Genomic DNA, 22167 nt, shown 5'->3' with positions numbered 1-22167 from the left:
CATAAGGGGAACATTTCCCTTGCAAATCCCTGGGAAGATCTAACTCCCTGATAATGTACCTTGGAAAGCAGCAAAGGATGGTTCACTTACGTGGGCCTTTGCCATCCTCATGGGAGACCTGGATGGAGTCCCAGGCTCCTGGCTTTGGCCTGGTCCATTCTGACTGTTGCGGCCATTTGGGGAGTGAACCAGCTTTGAAAACACACACTCTCTCTCCTTCTCTCTCTCTGTAACACTGTTTTTCAAATAAATAAAATAAAAATCCAGGGCAATTTCTGCTTGAACTAGTTCCAAAGCAAGCCACACTCTACTTAATAGATAGTCTACTGATATCAACAAAACTCTCAGTTGGTTGCACAGGCTGGTCCTGCATAACTATTTTTTCTCCCTGTGACTTGTTCTATAAAAATGTTATGACACAAAGGAGAAATTTTCAAAAATGTCCATCAGCCTCAAACAAATATCTTCTGTCTTATATAACTTCATTTTAAATATAATTTAATGTAATTTAATCATATTTCACAGAGAGAACATACTTTCATGGAGAATAAAACTTTCTGGGAATGTATAGGTCTTAACAGATGCCAAGTGACTCATTCAGTATCTTCCTTAATTTCAAATTGAAATTAGCCACACCTCTTGAAAGGACTTTCCAATTTGGGGTTGGTTAGGTATTGGAAGTATGAGATTTTTGTCCTATCAAAGTCAATGAAGCATAAAATCTCATTTAATAGTTTGTCCTTATCAAGCACTTATTATTGCTGTACACACATTTTTATCTGTCATACACTTTCCCTGTTCTACTTTTTCTTGCATAGTTTTGAGAATCAATAGACACTAAGCCACTTGCTCAGTGTACCTGAACATTTGAGACACCATAACACCCTTGGATTTGTTTTTCTTCCTGCACATCTGTCAGATCTGGAAATAAATAGGGGGTCAGGATATGCTAGGAGGACTCAACTTAACAGGCAATTACTCTCCCTTTCAATTTTGCATCTCTTTTATTGGGTGCCTATTTTATTATGTCTTAGGTCAAGATGAGGGGGGATATGAAATTCATAAATAGAGCCTCTTTCTCCTGGAATAGATAGTACAAGGAAGTACATATGTGGTGTGTTTGGCAAAGGTGGGTGCAAATTACCCTAATATAGAGGAAAATGTAAATGTCATAATGGTGACAGAAAGGGAAGGACCTATTCCATTGAGCAGTTAAGACTGCCTTCCTGAAGGAGGTTGTATTGGAGCCCAATCTTTTTTTATAATTAAAGATTTATTTTATATTTTTGAAAGGCAGAGTGACACTGAGAGGGGTAAAGACAGAGACAGAAATCTACTATTAGCTTTTCACTCCCCAAGTGCCTACAAAGCTGGCCCTGGGCCAATGCCCAAACCAGGAGCCTAGAACTCCCTTGGGGTCTTCCATGTGGCTGGCAGAGGCCAAAGTACTTGGGCTAAATTCCATTGCTTTCCCAGGCACATGAGCAGGAAGCTTGATTGTAAGTGGAGCAGTTGTGACTTGAAATGGCTCTCTGGTTTGGGATGCTGGTGTATAGGTGGTGGCTTTACCTGTTGCACTACACTGCTGGCCTCAAGAGACCAGTTGTGATGGGAGTTGGAGCATAATGACAGAGAAGATGTGGGCAGGATTCAGAGTGTTGAATTCAAATGCAGGCATTTTCATTTGGTTATTGTATAACCTTGTGAATATCAATGAATTTAATAGGGATGGTGAATGAAAAACTGTGAGAATGGAGATTTTAGGCAAATATTTGGGGAAGAACAGAATACATCTATTTGGCTGATGCCGTCACATAGACTGCAGTGGGAAAATGAGAATCCAGTAAAGAAACAGCAAGAGTGGGAGGGAGAGCAGGAGGAGAAAGGAGTTTGAAGGGGGAAGAGTAACTGGGGTTGGAATACTAAAGTTGAAAAGATCATTGCATATGCAGGCTCTCCTAAGAATCCTTGAGAAGTGATTTCATCAGGCTGTTATCCCTGCAGGTTTATCAGAGAGGGAGTGTGTTGACAATGGGGTGGGGAGCTGTGACTACTAATTAATGCAGTATAGTGAGAATGAGACAGAGAGTGGGTGGTGGCACTGAATACTGGAAGTGATAGGAGATTATTATGTTGTAATAAAGATATACTGAGTGTGTATGGGAGCCGAGGAAAATTCCAGTTGAGGCTAACTGGAGAGAAAGTAGGGGATAGTATTGTACTTGGAACAAGGCCCTTGAGGAGGATGGAATGAGGAACACTTGTGACTCTCCCAACCATAAAGACCTATAGTATCTCAAAGCACTTTGAAAAACTTGTGCTGCAGACCCTTATTCTCCTTTTGGTCCTTTAGGTATGATAAATAAAGGGTGAGTCGATCAAAAACCAAGATAATTCTGCAGATTCACCACCTATTTCACAAGCAAATTTTTGTTTTCAGACTGAAGCCACCCATGTAACAAGGAACATTCAGTCATGCTGTTGGATCACTCCTTGGAAAGAAAAGTCAAGATGAGAACAAGGAGGAAGCAGATTTTTCAGGACTTGGTCACTCTGTAAGGGCAGGAAGTATGGGAACAAGATTGGCTCTAGGATAATGAAATGCCAAAGAAAACGTAGAGAACTGGAGATAAAGGGAAGGTCATGTTCTTCTCTGAAGTGACTGGAACAAAGAGTTTTCTACATTCTGATCAGGTGTTAGCATAGAATTTCCCTCTTCTGAGAAAGAACATAGCCTTTCAAGGATACTGGCAGTTTGGGAATGCGTCTCTGATTACATTGTAGAAGTTAGGTTTTGAGCAAGAAAACAGAACCTCTGTGAGTGATGTGGAATAAAAATCTTATTGTATTAAATACTACATACAAATATGGGAGTTGGTTAAAAATCTATAGAAAGGGAGATCATTTTCCTTATGGTGGGGTCACGAATTCCATAGACCTTCATCACAGTTCAAAAAAAAAAAAAAAAAAACCTGTAACTGATAAAAAATGCAGCTTTGAAACTTTATTCAAGAAAATCTAAATATTTAAAGGAAAGTCAGAGTCAGTGATTTTGAGCCACGTCAGTTACCCCTGCACATGGCCATCTCCTGCATTACTCTCCTGCAGTTCAGCATGAAAAAGTTCTACTCTGAGAAGGCACAGCTAAGATGATGAGTCTCCCTGTCCCCTGCTTTGATGTGTCCTGAGAGCATTTCTTATCACCCTCCCATCCAGCTCTGTGCGGTAGAGTCTAAGTTTCATGTAAGTGTGGCTGAGAAGCTGAGGGTTGTGCTCGCTTCGGCAGCACATACACCTACTCTTAGCATGAAGATACTCTATATACGGCATGACATGCTGGGAATACTGGGGTCCCCCCTGTCCTTTTTCCAGCTCACCAGAAGGATAGAGGTTCTGTGGTGGAAGAGGAGCTCACGGTGACCAGAGGCTCTTATCCCAGCAGAAGCCTGCTTCTCAGGTTGGCATGTCACACCTTGAGAGATCATTGTTGTTTGCCCAGTGGCTCATTAGTTTTGGTCAAATTGAGGGGCAGACCACAAGATCCCAGAGTTCCAAAGCATTGTCTAAGAGAACTGATTTTATTTTGAGAAGAAAGTAGGGTATTTGAGACTAAACAGTGCTTTTAAAACCAAGGTTTTGATGGCAAGCATAACAGAGAAGACTGGTGGCTCCATGAAAGCAACATGATAAACAGTAGGCAATTAATTTACTAGAGAGAAGCAGGCAAATGGGTAAGGAGTGCTCTCTTGGCATCAGAACAAACCTCAAAGGTTGGCATCAAAAACTGTCCATGTCAAGGATCATGAATTTAATTGGATCAGATTGTAGAGCATCTTATGCCCCAGGGAAAAGCCAGTGCACCCATCTACAGAGCTAAAATATAAATATTTTCAAGGACAAAGGCTTTAGGCCGGCGCCGTGGTTAACTAGGCTAATCCTCCGCCTGCGGCGCAGGCACACCTGGTTCTCGTCCCGGTTGGGGCAACGGATTCTGTCCTGGTCGCTCCTCTTCCTGTCCAGCTCTCTGCTGTGACCCGGGAGTGCAGTGGAGGATGGCCCAAGTGCTTGGGCCCTGCACCCGCATGGGAGACCAGGAGAAGCACCTGGCTCCTGGCTTTGGATCAGCGCGGTACGCTGGCCACAGCGGCCATTAGCGGGTGAACCAATGGAAAAGGAAGACCTTTCTCTCTGTCTCTCTCTCTCACTGTCTACTCTGCCTGTAAAAAAAAAAAAAAAAAAAAAAAAAGAAAAGAAAAGAACAAAGGCTTTAACATATAAATGTTTTCAAGGACAAAGACTTTTTGCATTTCTGAGATCATCTCTTTCTTTTAAAATTTATTTTTATTTATTTATTTATTTCAAAGAGACACAGTGACCTCCTATCTTCTGGTTCTGGTTGGCTCTCCAGATCTCCTATAGCAGCCAGGGTTGGGCCAGGCTAATGTCAAGGTCTGGGAACTCATTATGGGGCTCTGATGTGGGTGACAGAGACCGTAGTACTTGAGCATTATCAGAAAGCTAGAATTGGGAGGAGAGTCAAGAATCAAACCCAGGCACTTTAATATGGGATGCCCACATCTCAAGTAATGTCTTAACCACTAAGAAAAATGCCTGCAATGACATTTCATTCTTGATGACCTAAGGTGAGTGTTCTCTTGTAGGGGATGAGAATTCAGAAATAGTAAGGTTTCCATACTTTCTCTTGGTTACGTATGAGAACTTTTCCTTTAGAACCCTGAGGAAGCTCCATGGTCCTGTTGTTACTGCTGAATATACTGGGCATGAGTATTGTGGGGAGCAACTCGGACTAGACTAAGTTACTGGAATTAAGACTTATTCTATGCATCTGCTCTCCCACAATATGGCGCTGGGAGAGAAGAAAACAGCTTCTACACAGCTGCCTCCAGTTCAGCCAATAAACTGTAGGACTTGCTCCTGATTGGAGGAGAGCAGCGTACTCGGCGTGTGGGCAGCCGAGTTAGGATTGGTGGAGGAGGACTATAAAGGAGGAGAGAGACGGCATGCACCAGGAACATCTAAGGGGAACATCTAAGGGGAACACCTGTGCAGCCCCCGAGAGAGCTGGCCGGCGGTGTGCTGCTCCCCTGCGGAAGTGGGGAAAGTGGCCAGGGGGAACCGCCCTTCCACGGAGGTGGAAGGGACAGTAGCCAACCCGGGAAGAACCAGCAGCAAACCCGGGGAGGGTCGAGCAGACGAAAGAACAGCGCAGGGTCCTGTGTCGTTCCTCCACGAAGAGGGGGAGCGACAAGTATCAGGTACAACTTTGAATTACAGGAATTGAAGACAGAGATTTGAGTGCATGTGTATCGTTATAAGTCCACAATTTCTCTTTTTAAATACTTGTAGATAATCTGGTGGGGTATTTTCATAATGTAGGTGCTTACGGTTACTTACCTTATGAGCATAACCTATATTCTTTTTGCAGGAAGAACCAACCTTAGTTAGTGTTCAGTTGAAGGTGACCCTTCCCTCACCTCAGGGAATAAGCTTTATTGTCCATGATCGCCATAGAAGTCTGGCCAGTGACAGTTTTAGATGTGGTCATGTGGACCTGGCCAGTGGGTACTGAGGAAAAGTCCCTTTGGTGGTTTCTCAAAAAGGCATAATTTAATAGATGGGGAAAAAGGAAAATGTCTATTTTTTTTCAAACATTGTTGTATCTGCTTTGGATTTCCAGACTTCAGCAACCATCTTGTGGTCAGTAGGGGAAGACCTTTGTTATGCATGAAAGATGGTAAACACTGCGTTTTTTGACAACATTGTTGACTTCCCCAGTCATCACATCCAGGGATCACCCAACTCCTCACTTCTTATGTGAGAATAACAAAATCCTTTTTTTAATCTAGCTAGCTTTGTTGAGTCTTCCATTATTCACAGCTGAAGGGATTCTATCAGTTCCCCTTCCCAGTCAAGGATAGGACAAACATTGTACTTCGATTATGAGGCTAACTGAAGAGTTTCAAGGCTAAGGGCAGGACTGATGGCTGCCAAGTACACACTGACAATACTCACCTCATTTATTTAAGATCAGAATCCATTTTGATTATCTAATGAGCATGCTGTTCTTAATAGTATACATTACTTACTACCGATATTTATATATTTTTATCATTAACCCAATGGTAAATAAAATTCAAAGCAGTTCTTTCCTCATTAGAATCCTGTACTTTTAATCTAATTTTTTTGGATGTCTGATTGATTTCAAAGCTGCTATTTATTATGCTTTTAAAGTACTTTGGAATGTCCATTAGATATGACTGAAATTTTGTGAGTGTTATAGCTGCAAAGATCATGAAATGTAATAAGAATGATGGAGTACACAGTTTTATCTTATATGTAAGGGAATTTAATATAATTTAAATTGATTACTTAATTAGGACAACTTAATTCCTCTAAGTTGTCTGAGGATTTTAAGAACTAAGTTTAACAGCAGCCTGGGCCGTATGTTTTATACATGCAAATATTAGAAATGTTTTGTGAAGGTCATGTCTCACCCTAGGTCACTTTTTTCACAAACAGGAAAGTTGCCCTGTTTAGAATGTGTCATTTGATTCTATATGTATTTAGTCATTTTTAATAAATCCATTTGGAATAACTCTTCCCTAATTTTATTTCTGTTTTAAGGCAACTTATATAATTAATCATTAATCTTTTGGCAGCTTACTGGCAGAACATGGGATAAGATATTCCACATGACAGATAGAGGTGGAAAACTACTACTTATTGGGCCCCAATGGAATATATAGAACAGATCAAATGAGTTGCTCAGCCAATTCAGCTTATTCAGACCACTGAGATATAAAGCTGTATAAGAAACTTAGACTAAAACTTATTTTCTATACAACATCAAAGCACCAGCAGCAACTATATCTGAAAGACTGTGTTAACATTGGCTTTTCTTTTCGTTTCTTTCCTATCAGGATGCACAAACGATAGACTAGACGCTGCCAAACAGTACTGTAGTGAGAGTGGGAGAGAGAGACATCTAAACGAGGCAGAGAAGGGGGACTGCAAATGAGGAATAACTGAAAAAGGCTTGAAGGGTGAGGAATGGGAGGATAAGAGATAAAGGCAGTAGAAATGGGTAGAAAGACCCTCAAGACAGAGGAAAGCATAAAAGAGTTGTTGATCACCTTTCTTCTGGACTACTGTACTCATCTCCTGGGTGTCTCTACTCCATCCTGACTCCTTAACCCTGTACTTTTTAGGTAATTCTACCTCTATCTCCAACATCTAACTCTCATTTATAGTAAGCTTTCCAGAGCACTCCCTGGAGATGATGGTCTAAAACAGATTTTGGAAAAATTATGTACCCCTGCCCTCTTTTGGGGATTTGTAGTATACTAAAGCTACAGTGTGAGAGCCAAGGGAGATACCTTTCTCCTTTATCACTGTATCCCTAGGGTCTGCACATGGCCTCACACATAGTTGGTTCTATATCAATATTTGCAGACTGAATTAAGTGCAGTGAAAGGCACTGAAGTAAAAATCATTTAACTTTAGGAAACCCAGTACATGGATTAAATATTTTTTATCTTTCATATAAACACAGCTATGCCATGACAAAAGCTATCTTTGGAAAACGTGTTGGTTTTCAGCATAAAGCTAAGTTGCTTAGCATAGAAGACAATGACCTGCCCAATCTCTGATTTTTTTTATTTATTTCTTATGCATGAAACTACCTTTGCTTCACATCGTGCTTTTTATCTTTTCCTAACCTTTTCTCATGCTTTCACTTTTCTATAATCTCTTCAGTTTCTACTCTTTTCTGAACTGCCACCTCTCCCCCATCTCCACTCCTGCTACAAAAGGTCTTCAAAAATTTAAGGATAGATGTTCTCACTGTAGAACATCATCATTACACTCATCATATTGTATTACAATGATATTTCTATAATATTAAGAAATACAAGTAATTTTATAAATACTCTATATCCATTTAAAAAATAGCAGAAAATGAAAGATCACTTGGAAAAATAAGAGCTTTCATTATGTCTCATGCAGGGCTTTCAAATGTTATAACACTATGACCAGTGTGGCAAGGACTGGCTGTTCATCATACTCATTTCCCTTGCTTCCTTCTTATAAGGGAGCCACATTTCTCACAACAACCTTGCAGATGAATGTTGCCATGTGACTGAGTTCTGACTAATGTGAAGTGGATAGGAACACAGTGTCTCACTTTCATGCCCAGCCCATAAAACCTCTCTCTGTTGTTGCCATCTGAATCTTCATGGCCCAAGTACCCTTGGAAGTCACACATAAAGGATTGTAGCAGCTTTGCTAAACTGGATGTCCCAACAACTGTGCAGAGTACTACCTTACTCTCCTACTTCTATCACTGCAATTATGCTTACTTTGGTTGAGCAATACATTTCTACTAGATTATGCTTTTGAGATTTATTTATTTTGACACAGTTTGATGTTTCAACATACATACTATAAGGATATCGTTAGACTTCTTCCATTCTTAACCCTTGCATAGAAGATTTTGTAAGAAGCCTGAGAATTAATTTAATTCCTCAAGGAAGCTTCCGGATCGGGATCTGCTTGGGCTGACTACCATTCAAATTTAAAAATGTGAAAGTTTAAGTTCAGAGAGTAAATTAGTTGGAGATTTAATTGTGGACTTATTGAGCATCTCTTTGTGTCAGGTGGTACATAATGGCAGAAGTATCTTGAAATTGTTAGGCTTCAGTGATCCTGTAAGCCAGGGCAGGAGTTGGTGGGGGGGATGTTTTGAGTAGATAAGTTATTTCTATATTTGCTATTCCAACTCTTTCTTTCTGTGCTGAACCAGTTGAGCATTTTAGAGCTTAAACTGCTTTCCCATTATCTTGGCTCTCGGTTTCCACACTTGAAAAGTCAGCTAACAAGCCAGGGAAGCCCAAGAGCAGAGCCACAGGCTTCAACAGGTTGGAGAGAGAATGGTGAGTGAGGGGTTCATAGAAAGGGCAGGATTCCTTCGAGAGGTATAAATATAAATAGATCCCTAGTATATTTGCAGAGGGAATGAATAAATAAGGAAAAGTTGGGAGAGGAGGCAGAGAGGGACCTTCCAGGATGAAGATCAGCATGGACATCCAGTGATGGCTGGAAACCGGGGAGAGAATCATGCAGGGATCTCTGGCTGGAACTCATCTGCAGTAGCTGGGGATGTGTAGAGCCCACTTGAATTGAATAATGGAAGGCCATCTAGGCCCAGACTTTACTCTTCAGATGGAGATGAAAAAAATGTATGGATGCATCCTTATCAGAACTGCAGAAGGAATTTGGGGGCAGAAACATTTGTAAACTGGAACCACCATGGATAACAGCTAAGGTCTCAAAAGTCAATTGAATGCAATTCAACTTTGGAATTAAGTGGTTGTCCTTTACCACCTTGCAATAGTTGCATTCTTTTGCTCTTGTTAACAACCATCTGGCTCACTTTAAGAGTACAGAGCTTTTATTAAGTTTCCTGATAAGCTAGATAAAGCAATTCACTTGCAGTTTAATATCTCTGTGAATAACTACTGTCTTCTTGGTCAATTATAATCTGCCACTGGAGAATAATTCTTATCTCCAAGAAGCTCAGAAGCTTTTATAGACTTACATGATCTTATTTATTTGCTTGATATTCTTAACAGGTAGGTGGTGAATAGCTATAATAGAATTATCTTCACTTAATGATAGAGACACCAGGGCATTAAGCAACTTGCCCAAGGTTATAAAGCAGGAATAGCCAGGACTAAGCTGAATTTCTCAAGCCCACAATATCAAGGTTGAAGCCAGAAAGAAACCTGAAGTTAGCAATTTGTGACACAATGATTGGAGCATATTTCAGAAATAAAGTAATCATGATACTGATTTTTTTTTTTACCTTCTCTGGTCGGCACTCTGTGGGAAGTATGATTGCTATGTACATGTTCTTGTGTTAGGTACACATGGGTTCACACAAGTAGTCACTCTTAGAGCTTGCATACTTATGATGCTGATGATAAGTAGGTAAATAAATTTGCAAGTAGAAATAGAATATTTCAAGGGTAGAGAGCAAGAAGTATCCAAGTGGTAACATAGTGTTGAAAAGAAAAAAGAAGGAGATTATATAATTCATTCCATATTTATGTACTTTTTCATTCATTCATTCAACAAACATGTATTGAGTATCTACTTGTGCTATGTCCAGGTGACACAGTGGTAAACAAGCAGGATATATCCCCTGGCATCATGGTCTATCCCCTTGCTGTCCTAGCATTCGTCATGCATGGCTGGTTACATTTAAACTTAAATAATTAAAATTAAATGAATTTAGAGATTTACATACTCAGTTGCACTAGCCACATTTCAAATGATAAATAACCTCATGTGTTTGGTGACTATCTTCCTGGATAGGACATAAATATAGCATTTCTATTATCTGTTGTTGAGTGGTTAGCAAATTGTGGCCCATAGGTCATCTCTGGCCCATAGCCTGATTTCATAGAAAAAGTTTTATTGAAACACAGCTACATCCATTTATCCATGTTTCATTTGTGGCCACTTTCAGGCTACAATGACAAAGCTGAGTATTCACGACGGAGACTATTGAATGGCTTACAAAGATGAAAATATTTACTGTCTGGTCCTTTAAAGAAAAATTTTGTTAATCCTGGGCTAGATGAAAAAATATGCAAAATAATATTTATAAAAAGGGAAATGATGAGTAAGTAAAGGTGCTGTGGAGTGGGTAGAATGGGGATCGAGCTTAGTTCAGGAAAAGGACACGTCTCCCCAAAGAAGATGGTGCTCAAGGTAAAATCTGAACAATCAGTAGTTCATGAGAAACAGAAAGTCTCTCTAACATAAAGAAGAGCCTAAGGACCTGTGACATGGAAGTAGGGGCAGCTAGCACAGGTGGTGAGGGGTGACCCTGGCCCAGTGGCAGTTCTAGGAGCAGAGGTTCCATCCACGTTGTCTGTTGTTAGTTTCCCAGTGCCAAGAACAGTGTCCGAAACACAGTACATGTCCAGGAAACATTTGAAAATGAATGAATATCTGCATGAATAGGCGAGGAAGTTGTGCAATTCTGGCAAATCAAGTTAAGGACTACAACCCTGATCTTAACAAGGGAAGCCACTAATGAGCTTGAACAAATGGTAGCCTGATCTGTTGTGCATTTTCGAAAGTGCCATTGGAAGACAGTGTAGAGAATGGATCTTCAGGGAATCTCATCGAACAATTTATATCTATTTGTGTGTAATTTTACAATCTTCTAAACATATACATTGTTGAAGATTTGATGAAGCCAGCTTGCTCAGTTGACTCTGATATTCCTATGCACTGACTAAAAAAATCCAAAGGATAGAATCTGTTAAACTGAACAGGAATGAATTAACAACAGAGGAGCAGTCTGTCATCACAGTGTGGTGTGCACTGTAGCATTTTTTCATGGTGCTGGGCTGCCGATGACTCATGGATGAGTTATGATGGGGGTGGGGCTCCAGGGGGGATCTGGGAGTATTTGACTGAGTTCAGTAGATTGAATTTGGTTTACAAACAATGGGTTTTCTGTTAGAATCAAAACAACTAACTTCTTCATGGACCTCAATGGTGCTGAGCTTCTGTACCTAGGTCACACCCAAAACTTCCCTTCCCCTGAAACTAGGCCACATAAGGGCTGCTATTCTGCAGCATGCAGATTCAGAGAGCCTTCTGACCCAGAGAGAGAGAAACTTACCGTGATGGCTATTCCCGTCTCTCTGTGCGTACTAGGAATTGGCTTTTAGTTGACCATACCCATGTCCCTAGTTTCTCCTCCTTCTTTACCTGTCACCCCAAATACTCTGGTTGCCTTCTGCTTGCCTTTGAAGACAGAATGTATCCTTAAAGAGATAGTGCTTCATTGAACATATACAGATTCTCTGGCTAAACTTTTTGGCTTTCATGGGAGGCAGGACATACTTTGTTTGCCATGAAAATGTTTTGCTCCTGTATGAAAGGTAAGTATATTGTCTCCAAACAACCAAGTCACTAAGACTTGATACCATAACTTAGTCCCTTGTTTCCAAAGTATCTGGAAATGTCTATATGACAGTTATCTGGTTAATTTTTCTTATCATATGGAATATCATGTACGAAAAGTAACTTTTCTCAGAGTCAAACTCATCTCAACTAGTTTTTACCTGTACTCCTGAATCAACCAGCTTTATAAGTCCAGGAGTTTTTTTAGTCACAGTTTCTGAAGCCAAAGTAATGAGTTGGCACAAATCATGAGTCACTTAATGGGATTAAAATTGATATTATACTTACCAAAAGGAGATTGATGTTTGCAACTTATTTATTTCAGCTACTGAATTATTTTCTCAGGCTATGAGGTGGAATGCTTTACTTAGTCTGTACACACCTGATTCAGTTGTCATGCTAAGAATCAAGCAATGGGAGGCATGATTCCTTAGGAAAAAGGCTGCTCCCTCATGTCACAGCTTTAACAGACCAACTCCTGATATACATCAGTTGTGGGATTTTCCTAGGTGTCCCAAATCATTGGCACGGCTGGCAAAAGGTGGTGGTGCTAAGGACTCCAACAGGACTTATTTTGATCCTGTGATGTCAGAGGGTGTGTTTTGCAGAGGCACTAGAAACTGGCAATGGGCAGACACACTCTTGTCCTAGATTGGCTATTTTGAGGTATTGGGCAAGTGACTGAACCTGTTTGAGTCTCAGTTGCCTCATATTTTCAAGTAAAACCCTGATAGCCTTATTAGCAGTAAAAAGATGTGAATGTACCAAGATTGCATCTCATGTCTGAATTTGAGACTCTGGTTAGGGAGAAATAAGACCCCCAAAAAAAAAAACCCTCAATTTTAAAGGAGATATGAGCCAGTAACTATTGTAGACTTTGATTTTGCTTTTGACAAAATGAGAAAACAGTGGGGAAAGTAGTCCACTATTGTATCCTTTTTTTGAACACCTAATCATTTCCAAATCTGCTTTATGCCTTTATAAAATATTTGCTAAAATTTTCACTGATGTATGGTGAAACTTAAAAAGCATATACATTTATTATATATTCATATACAAACATGCATATGGGAATACATATTCACATCTTTCTTTTTTTTCCTTTTTTTTTTTTTTTTTTTTTTTTACAGGCAGAGTGGACAGTGAGAGAGAGAGAGACAGAGAGAAAGGTCTTCCTTTTTTGATGGTTCACCCCCCAGGGGCCACTGCGGCCTGTGGCGCTGCAGCCGGCGCACCGGGCTGATCCGAAGGCAGGAGCCAGGTGCTTCTCCTGGTCTTCCATGCGGGTGCAGGGCCCAAGCACTTGGGCCACCCTCCACGGCACTCCCGGGCCACAGCAGAGAGCTGGCCTGGAAGAGGAGCAACCAGGACAGAATCTGGCGCCCTAACCGGGACTAGAACCCAGGGTGCCAGCGCTGCAGGCAGAGGATTAGCCTAGTGAGCCTTGGCGCTGGCCCCATATTCACATCTTTTTTAGATGCTAATCAGACACTGTGTCCTCAGAGGAGTAATTTCCCTGCTTGGTCTGGAAGTCAGCATTCATTGAATTATGTTTTTAAAGATGGAATTGAGGGACCAGCATTGTGGCCTAATGACTGAGGCCACTGCTTGTGACACCAGCATCCCAAATGGGTGCTGGTTCACGTCCCAGCTGCTCCACTTCCCATCCAGCTCCATGCTAATGCACTGAGAAGGGCACTGGAGAATGGCCCAAGTGTTTGGGCTCTTCCACCCATGTGAGAGACACACATGTAGCTTTTGGCTCCTGACTTTGGTCTGGCTTCATCCTGGCCATTGCAGACACGTGAGGAGTGAATCAGAAGATGGAAGATCTCTCTCATTTTCTCTCCCTCTCTCTTTATGAGTCTGACTTTCAAACAGATAAATAAATCTAAATAAATCTTTATACATAAACAAGTAAAGATGGAGTTGAAGCTATTCAAACATTCAGAAGGTAACTCTAAGGAGTACACATCTTAAGCTGTGAACATAAATATGTGAAGAAAAAGGTAAATGATTATTGAAGAGAGATTTACAGGAAATTTTACATCCGTATGTACCATGTAAAAACACTTTGCTGTCTGGTTATGGAAATATAAGGTAGAAATCAATATTATTTTTCATCAATGCTTTCAGAATCAAATGGAATTTCTTTTTTTTTTTTTTAATTTATGGAGCATGGTCCTCAAAGCTGTTTTAAGCAAGTCTAATAATGAAAATGACACATTTTTCATGTGTTAAAATAAACTGTTGAAGGACAGAGGCTCCCAATATTTAACTCCATATTTATTTCTTATAAAGAGCAGTTGATGGAATAGTACAAACTGTATAATGGCTTGACAAATGTCTACTACAGCTCATCTTTAGAGATATCCCCAACTCTGCAATATCAGTTTTGAGATGGAGACTAGGTTTGCAGTAGTACACGATGCTTTATGATTAATTGATCTATTACAGTCTCTGATTGAGGTTGAAGTTTAAAAAAAAAAAAAAACAAAAAAAACACTGCAGCTTTCTAGATCGGACCTTTGACTATCAAGACAGTGTGGTGGAGGTGATGATGGAGGAGTCTCATGTTGATGTGGCCTTGAATGTGGTCTATAGCTTTGCTGAGACTCATTTTCCCATGTGTAAGCAGACAGAGATTACAAAAGAATTGTAAGGATTTTTGAAATTAAGATCCCTTCCTGCTAGCTGGCTTATACTAGAAATAAAAAGAGAATTACCTCTTAATCCCCTTAGGACCATGGGTGTACAGCAGAGTAGTTTCTCTAATTGATAGCCTTTGGGTGACCCTTTTCTTTACATCATTATATGCTAATTGGCATAATGATGGGGTCTGTATTCCAGAAATTGAGTGAGTTCTTCATTGGTAAACGAGCAACTTTAGAACATCTTTCTGTAGTCAAAATTGTCTTTTGAAATCCTATTGAGGGGCCAGCGCTGTGGCTTAGCGGGTAAAGCTGCCGCCTGCAGTGCCGGCATCCCATATGGGTGCCAGTTTGAGTCCCGGCTGTCACACTTCTGATCCAGCTCTCTGCTATGGCCTGGGAAAGCAGTAGAAGATGGCCCAAGTCCTTGGGCCCCTGAACACATGTGGGAGACCCGGAAGAAGCTCGTGGCTCCTGGCTTCAGATGGGCACAGCTCCAGCCGTTGTGGCCAGTTGGGGAGTGAACCAACAGATGGAAGACTCTCTGTCTCTCTTTGCCTCTCTTTCTTTCTCTTTGTAACTCTTTAAATAAATAAATAAATAAATAAATCTTTAAAAAAAAAAGCGCTATCAAATAAAACCCATCAAAAGATGGTCAAAAATCTTTGATTAACATACTTCATATTTTGCATTTCATTGTATGTAAATTTTACCTCTAAGGAAAAAAAAAAACTAAAGGCATCATTGAAGTTTAGTTAATAGTATTCATGCTTAAGGTGTAGTGAATTGATTTTTTTTTTTTTTTTTTTGACAGGCAGAGTGCACAGTGAGAGAGAGAGACAGAGAGAAAGGTCTTCCTTTGCTGTTGGTTCACCCTCCAATGGCCGCCACGGCCGGCACGCTGAGGCCAGCGCACCGCGCTGATCCGAAGGCAGGAGCCAGGTGCTTCTCCTGGTCTCCCATGGGGTGCAGGGCCCAAGCACTTGGGCCATCCTCCACTGCACTCCCTGGCCACAGCAGAGAGCTGGCCTGGAAGGGGGGCAACCGGGACAGAATCTGGCGCCCCGACCGGGACTAGAACCTGGGGTACCGGCACCGCAAGGTAGAGGATTAGCCTATTGAGCCGCGGTGCCGGCCGTGAATTGATTCTATAACTTGCTTTGAAATGTGTATGGATTGATGAGTGCATAGAAGGGTGGATAGATGGGAAGACATAACATAAAAACACAGAACAATATTTATATAATCTACATGGCAAGAATAGGAGCATTTATGGTAGAATTCTCTTTTTCTGCAAGTTTTCAAATTTTCATAAAAAATGTTGGTGGAAAAAACATTTTGTCTAGTGATAAAAACACATACTCTGAGACCAGTCTACATTGCTAACCAAATTTTTGGTCTTAGGCAAGTTTAGTGTGACCCGGTTTACTCAAAACATGGACTTAGTACAAATCTGAAAGTTTTTTGAAAATCAAACAGTATTTACAATGTTTTTAGCATGTAGTGTGACATAAACATCTATTAAGTAGAGGCTGGCTTTGGCACAGCAGTGAAGCCACAGATTGGAGCACCTGCATTCCATATTGGAATGTCCTGGGTTCGAGTCGCAGCTGTGTTCTCCATTCCAGCTGCCTGATAATGCACACTCTGGGAGGAGAGACGTGATGGCTCCAGCACTTAGGTCCCTGCCAGCCACATGAGACATCTGAATTGATTTCTGAGCTCCTGGCTTGGCCCTCACTGTATCAGGCATTTGGGGAGTGAACCAGGAGAAGTCATATGACTATGATGGCTCTCTTTGTGTGTCTGTCTTTTACACATTTTTAAAAAAAAATTACTAAATAAAAAATTTAAAAATCTCTGATATGGGATAATTTATGAGAAAACAAATTCTATTGACTTTTCTTAGGCATCCAGTTTGGAGAACAAGAGCTTTATTAGTACCTGATGATAGACACATGTGTTCTAAATGATTAGTCATTTTCCCCCTAATCCGGGCATATTTCATCTCCTGCTAAGGAGTTCTAAAAATTACTGGGTTGAATCAGTAACATTTAATTTCTATTTTAATTTTCTTTTAAAAAGTTCTGCTTTCTTAAAGCAGAACTGCCCACTTAATCTTTATCCCCAGGCTTGGGTGCATTGTAAAGGGGACTTCAAAAAGTTCTTGGGAAAATGGAGTTGAAAAGTCAGTTTATTGTGGTGAAAAAGTTTGGAAATTCATGCATATGAGCAGCCTTTACAACATTTGGGGAAAATGTATATTCAAAAAAAAAAAAAACTATGCATAGATTTCAAAAATTTTTATACCAAAATATACTTGTCTTTTAATTGAATCTTCCACAAGCTTTTTGACATTTCCTCATAATATCTCAATATCAATTTAAAAACCTGTAGCTACCTAGCCACACAAGTAACAATAATTTTTACAAAGAGAGTAGTGAATAGTAGCCATGTTTTCCAGGAAAGCTTGAGACCTGTGAATTAATTAATAAGAGATTACATGCTTTAAGTTTAGGAACAAGCCTTGTGTCCTATGAGCTGGCCTTTTTTTAGTCTTTTAAAGAACTAGCCATATGCATAGCAAACAGACATTTAAATAAAATTTAATTAAAATCTAAATGGGATGAAATGAGTGATGTCAAGCGACAGATTATTCATGGTGAATGGTCTTTATTCATCCTACCATGTTCTTCCATATGATTGCATGTCTGTTGTGTACAGACTCTGAACTAGGTGCTGGGGTTTCACCAAGCAACAAGACAGAAATTCCTGCCCTAGTGAGCTCACAATCTTAAGGCAGAAGCAGACAAAACAAGAAGTAACTTTGTGTGTGTGTGTGTGTGTGTGTGTGATTTGCAGATGGTGTTAAGTGCTAAAGCAATGATGAGGGTGTAAAAAGGGGCAGGAAGTGAAGAGATTTACAATTTTAGAAAGGATTGCAAAATTAAATCTCCCAGAGTGTGGGGAGCAACCCGGACTATACTGTTACTGGAATTAAGACTTATTCTATGCATCTGCTCTCCCACAATATGGCGCTGGGAGAGAAGAAAACAGCTTCTACACAGCTGCCTCCAGTTCAGCCAATGGACTGTAGGACTTGCTCCTGATTGGAGGAGAGCAGCGTGCTCGGCGTGTGGGCAGCCGAGTTGGGATTGGTGGAAGAGGACTATAAAGGAGGAGAGAGACAACATGCACCAGGAACATCTAAGGGGAACATCTAAGGGGAACACCTGTGCAGCCCCCGAGAGAGCCGGCCGGCGGTGTGCCGCTCCCCTGCGGAAGTGGGGAATGTGGCCAGGGGGAACTGCCCTTCCACGGAGGTGGAAGGGATAGTAGCCAACCCGGGAAGAACCAGCAGCAAACCCGGGGAGGGCCGAGCAGACAGAAGAACAGCGCAGGGTCCTGTGTCGTTCCCCCACGAAGACGGGGAGCGACACCAGAGAAGGTGATCATTTGTGTCAAGATGTTCAGGGTGGGAAGGGACAGCCCTGTGGATATCTGGGGAAAAGGTGAATAGGAGGGAACAGGAAATGCAAATATCACAGGTGGGAGGCTGTGATGTAAAGCTTGCTTAAGGAACAGTGAAAAGTGTGCAACTGGAACAGCATGAGCTCTGTGGGAGACAGCAGGAGATGAGTCATAGATGATCAGGCCATGGAGTCAAGGTCATTTTAAGGATTTTGGCTTTAGCTTTGAAGGAAATGGGAACTGTGGAAAGGATTTGGGCAGAAGAGTGACATCTCTGGATTTCTTTGCAGCAGGCTCACTGGCTGCTGTGTTGAGTCCTGCAGGTAGTGGCAGAGAATTGGGTAGGGATGGAGGCAGGGCAAGGTGGATTTAAACTGGGTCCATGAATTCCTTGATATTCCTCCCATGAGAGGTAGGACGGTCCCTTTCCCGTCAGCCTGATGGGCATGTCTGTGATGATGTCAAGTCAGTTCACAGTCCCAGCTTGCCTATCGTTTCATTTTGAAGGTCAGTTCTTCTGGCCTGGGCAACTGTGTCATTGCAGCTATGGCCTCAGACGTCATGCAGTAGAAAAGAGCTATATCCGCTTGCATTTTCTGAATTCCTGACTAGGAGAATCCATTAGCATAATGAAATGGCTGTTGTTTCATGCTACTAAGTGTCAGGCAGGTATTTTAAACAATAGATGACTGAACCCCAGGGAAAATAGATGGAAATGTTGAAATCGTCTGGGTGAGAAATAATGATGGCCAAGACCAAGGTAGTTGCTGAGGAAGAGGCGAGGGATGGTGAGATTCTGGATATATTGTGAAGGAAGGACCATGCTTTTCTGACAGACTGAATGTAGAGTATGTAGAATGATAGAAAAGTTGTGAATGATGCCAAGTTTTTTCACTTGAGCCATAAGAATAAAATTGCCCTTTATTGATATGAGAAGGATGGTAAGGGGATCAGGTTGTTTGGGGGACAGAATGAGGGAATATCAGGAATAGTTTTTTACATGTTAAGTTTGAAATGCCTTTAAATTATGCACCTGGAAAGATTAAGTGTACAGTTGGAAATGCCTCCTGACCCCATGTGCATTAATACTCACATCTGTGTATCAAGTAGTCAGTTGGAAATGCCTATTATGTATGTATAATGATGAGACAAGATCAGGTCATCATGTGTAACATGCAGTCAAAAAATAGAAGTGGTGGGGCCAGTACTGTAGTGTAGCAGGTAAAGCCACTGCTTGTAGTGGTGGCATCCCATATGGGCATTGGTTCGAGTCCTGGCTGCTCCACTTCAAACCCAGCTCTCTGCTATCGCCTGGGTAAGCAGTTTAAGATGGCCCAACTTCTTTGGCCCCTGCACCCACGTAGGGGGCCCAGAAGAAGCTCTTGGCTCCTGGCTTCAGATTGGCAAAGCTCCAGCCATTGTAGCCAATTGGGGAGTGAACCAGCAAATGGAAGACCCTCTGTCTCTACCTCTCTCTATAACTTTCAAATAAATAAAATAAATATTTAAAAAAGATTATAAAAAATAGAAGTGGGACAATGACTAGGCCTGTGATAATTACATAATTTATAGGTCAAAAATATGAGGAGGAACCAAGAAAAGAAATTGCAAAGGAACAGCTATTGATAAAGGAGGTAAATCAAATGTCATATCCTGAAAACCAAGAAAGCAAAATGCTTTTAAGAAGAGGGAGTGATTACTTGTGTCAAATGCTATTGATAGGCCAAGTAAAATGAGGATTGGAAAGTTATCACTGATAAAAGTTTATGACACTTATTGTTGAACACCTTTTATATACCACGCATTGAACTGATTATTCTTAGAACAGCAGTAGAGGAGAAAGAAATGGTTGCAAGGTAACTTTAATAGATAACAGTTGTCATTCATTGAGTGTCTATTACATGGCTGATGTTTATTAGAAGCTTATATGATATGTAATTTAATCTTCACTGTAACCTGATGAGATATGGATCAGAGACATGAAGCTCCTCATCCAATATGACATGACTAGGATGTGGCAGAGCAGGGACTCAAACCCAGTTCTATGTGACATCAAAGCTAGTGTTCTTTCTATTGTTCCTGCTAAGGGGTTTATATTTTCCTAAGAAATCTCAAGGAGTGTTGGGATGGGAATAGCAGAAAGGTATGAATACCGTATTCATATCTTTCTGGCAAGTTCAATATTACTTAGTGTTTTAAAAAAGGGTATGAAAGGAATTTTGTAGTAAAATAAATATCAATATCCTGTGAATAAAAATAAAGAATTCTCACACCATTTAAAAACAAATGCCTAACACATATGTATCTTGTTGCCTGGGTAGCTTTGGGTTATATGTGTTTTCTCTCTCTGCTGCGTTCTTCACTCTGCCTTCTCTGGGAAGAGGTGTTCTACTGGTTTTTCTGGTTGGGTTGTGAAAGCAAATATAAGTAGTAAAGGCATTTCAGAGCTGGAGTTTATAACCGGAGATTTGAGAAGTCAGGGAGTATATGAAGTCTCTTCATGGAAAGTGTTGTGATTATGGACAGAGTTGTTTTTCTACAGAAAGTGTCTTTCATTTCCTCCAAGGGAGGGATCCTTGATATGCAAAAGTCAGCCTTTGGACTCCAGGACAACTCTGTGACAGAGAAAGATCAGTCATGTGCAGCTTACAATTAAGAGGATAATCAAAATCTGCACGTAGCCTTTTTTCTTGGGCAACTTCTGAAGGCCCAGTTAGACCAGATCTAGAAACACGGTGACCAGGCTTTATGAGTGTCTCATCTAACAAAAGCTTTGTGTTCCTCCCATGAAGTCCGAGAAATGAGGTTTGCCAATAAACACTGCCAGGTCTGTGACATTTTGTCAACATTTGAGGATCTACTATTTGAAATCAGAGTTAGTCAAAGAAATCCATTGTGTGTAGTTGGTCCTATGAGTTCTTCAGACCTGTGCATCCCAGAGCAAGTGTTAAGTTAACAACATGGAGATCTCTCCTATTGTTTTTTTTTTTTTAATTTAATTTAATTTTTTTGACAGAGTTAGACAGAGAGAGACAGAGACAGAGAGAAAGGTCTTCCTTTTTCCATTGGTTCACTCCCCAGTGGCTGCTACAGCTGGCACGCTGCACCAATCCAAAGCCAGGAGCCAGGTGCTTCCTCCTGGTCTCCCATGCGGGTGCAGGGCCCATGGACCTGGGCCATCCTCCACTGCCTTCCCGGGCCACAGCAGAGAGCTGGACTGGTAGAGGAGCAACCGGGACAGAATCCAGCACCCCAATCGGGACTAGAACCCGGGGTGCCAGCGCCGCAGGTGGAGGATTAGCCTATTGAGCCGCGGTGCCAGCCTCCCATTGCTTTTTAAAACTATAAAGTCATTCTAAAGTAAGAGGAAACAAATTCCCTGAGTCATTTTTTCTAAAATATATTTTAGAATTTTTTTCTAAAAATATATGAGAAAATTGCACTTGATTTATGACCTCTTATTGCCTACAATTCAGAGGTAAAAAATTGGTGGTTGGTAGCAGTTTTTTTTTTTTAAACATATGATTTGCATTTATTTGTTTAATTTATTCGAAAGGAGACGGTGAGAGAGAGAGAGAGAGAGAGAGAGAGAGACTGCGAATGAGAGATACCACTAATCCTCTGCTTCTGTTTTGCTTCCAAAATACTAGACAAACCCAGGGCTCAGCCCGTCTCAATCTAGGAGTGGGGAACTCAGTATGGGTCTTCCACATTGGTGGCAGGGACCCTACTTCTTGACTCATCAGCTGTTGACACAGTGTGCATTAGCAGGGAGCTGGAATTGGAAGCAGAGTCTAGACTGGAATCTAGTATCTGCATATGGGATACAGATGTCTCAAGTCATGGTTGACCCACTGTGTCACATACCTGTCCTTTGATTTAAGTTTTTGAAAATTAGATGCTAATACTTAAAAATAAGGAGAATACCTACCTACGCTGCATGACCAACACAAATTTAGATTTCCGGCTTCTTTTGAAAAGCAGAAAATCTGTCAAGATGGGGCCTTTTTAAAAATCCCATGGTATCCCTCGACTTTGTACA

At 41.0% G+C, this 22167-nt stretch overlaps 1 protein-coding gene and 1 long non-coding RNA gene across 6 annotated transcripts in view; one reads left to right on the top strand and one right to left on the bottom strand.

Annotated features, from left to right (window-relative positions):
- LOC149123418 (uncharacterized) overlaps positions 1 to 22167 on the top strand; it is a 207965-nt gene that overhangs the window by 116544 nt on the left and 69254 nt on the right. Inside the window, exon 1 of one of the 5 annotated variants that reach the window (XR_016215987.1) lies at positions 17754 to 18102. The exons of 3 other annotated variants lie outside the window; for them this stretch is intronic. This is a non-coding gene — a long non-coding RNA (uncharacterized LOC149123418). Of the gene's footprint in view, positions 1 to 17753; positions 18103 to 22167 lie in introns of those variants that run through there. One more of the 5 variants, XR_016215988.1, reaches the window with a different exon arrangement.
- SPTLC3 (serine palmitoyltransferase long chain base subunit 3) overlaps positions 1 to 22167 on the bottom strand; it is a 159547-nt gene that overhangs the window by 126138 nt on the left and 11242 nt on the right. The gene's annotated exons all lie outside the window — the stretch shown is intronic.

Source organism: Oryctolagus cuniculus, chromosome 11 (assembly GCF_051225735.1).
Source record: "Oryctolagus cuniculus isolate XC-2025 breed Fujian yellow rabbit chromosome 11, ASM5122573v1, whole genome shotgun sequence".
In the NCBI taxonomy this organism is placed as follows: domain Eukaryota; kingdom Metazoa; phylum Chordata; class Mammalia; order Lagomorpha; family Leporidae; genus Oryctolagus; species Oryctolagus cuniculus.
This window is presented reverse-complemented; position numbering and strand designations above follow the sequence as displayed.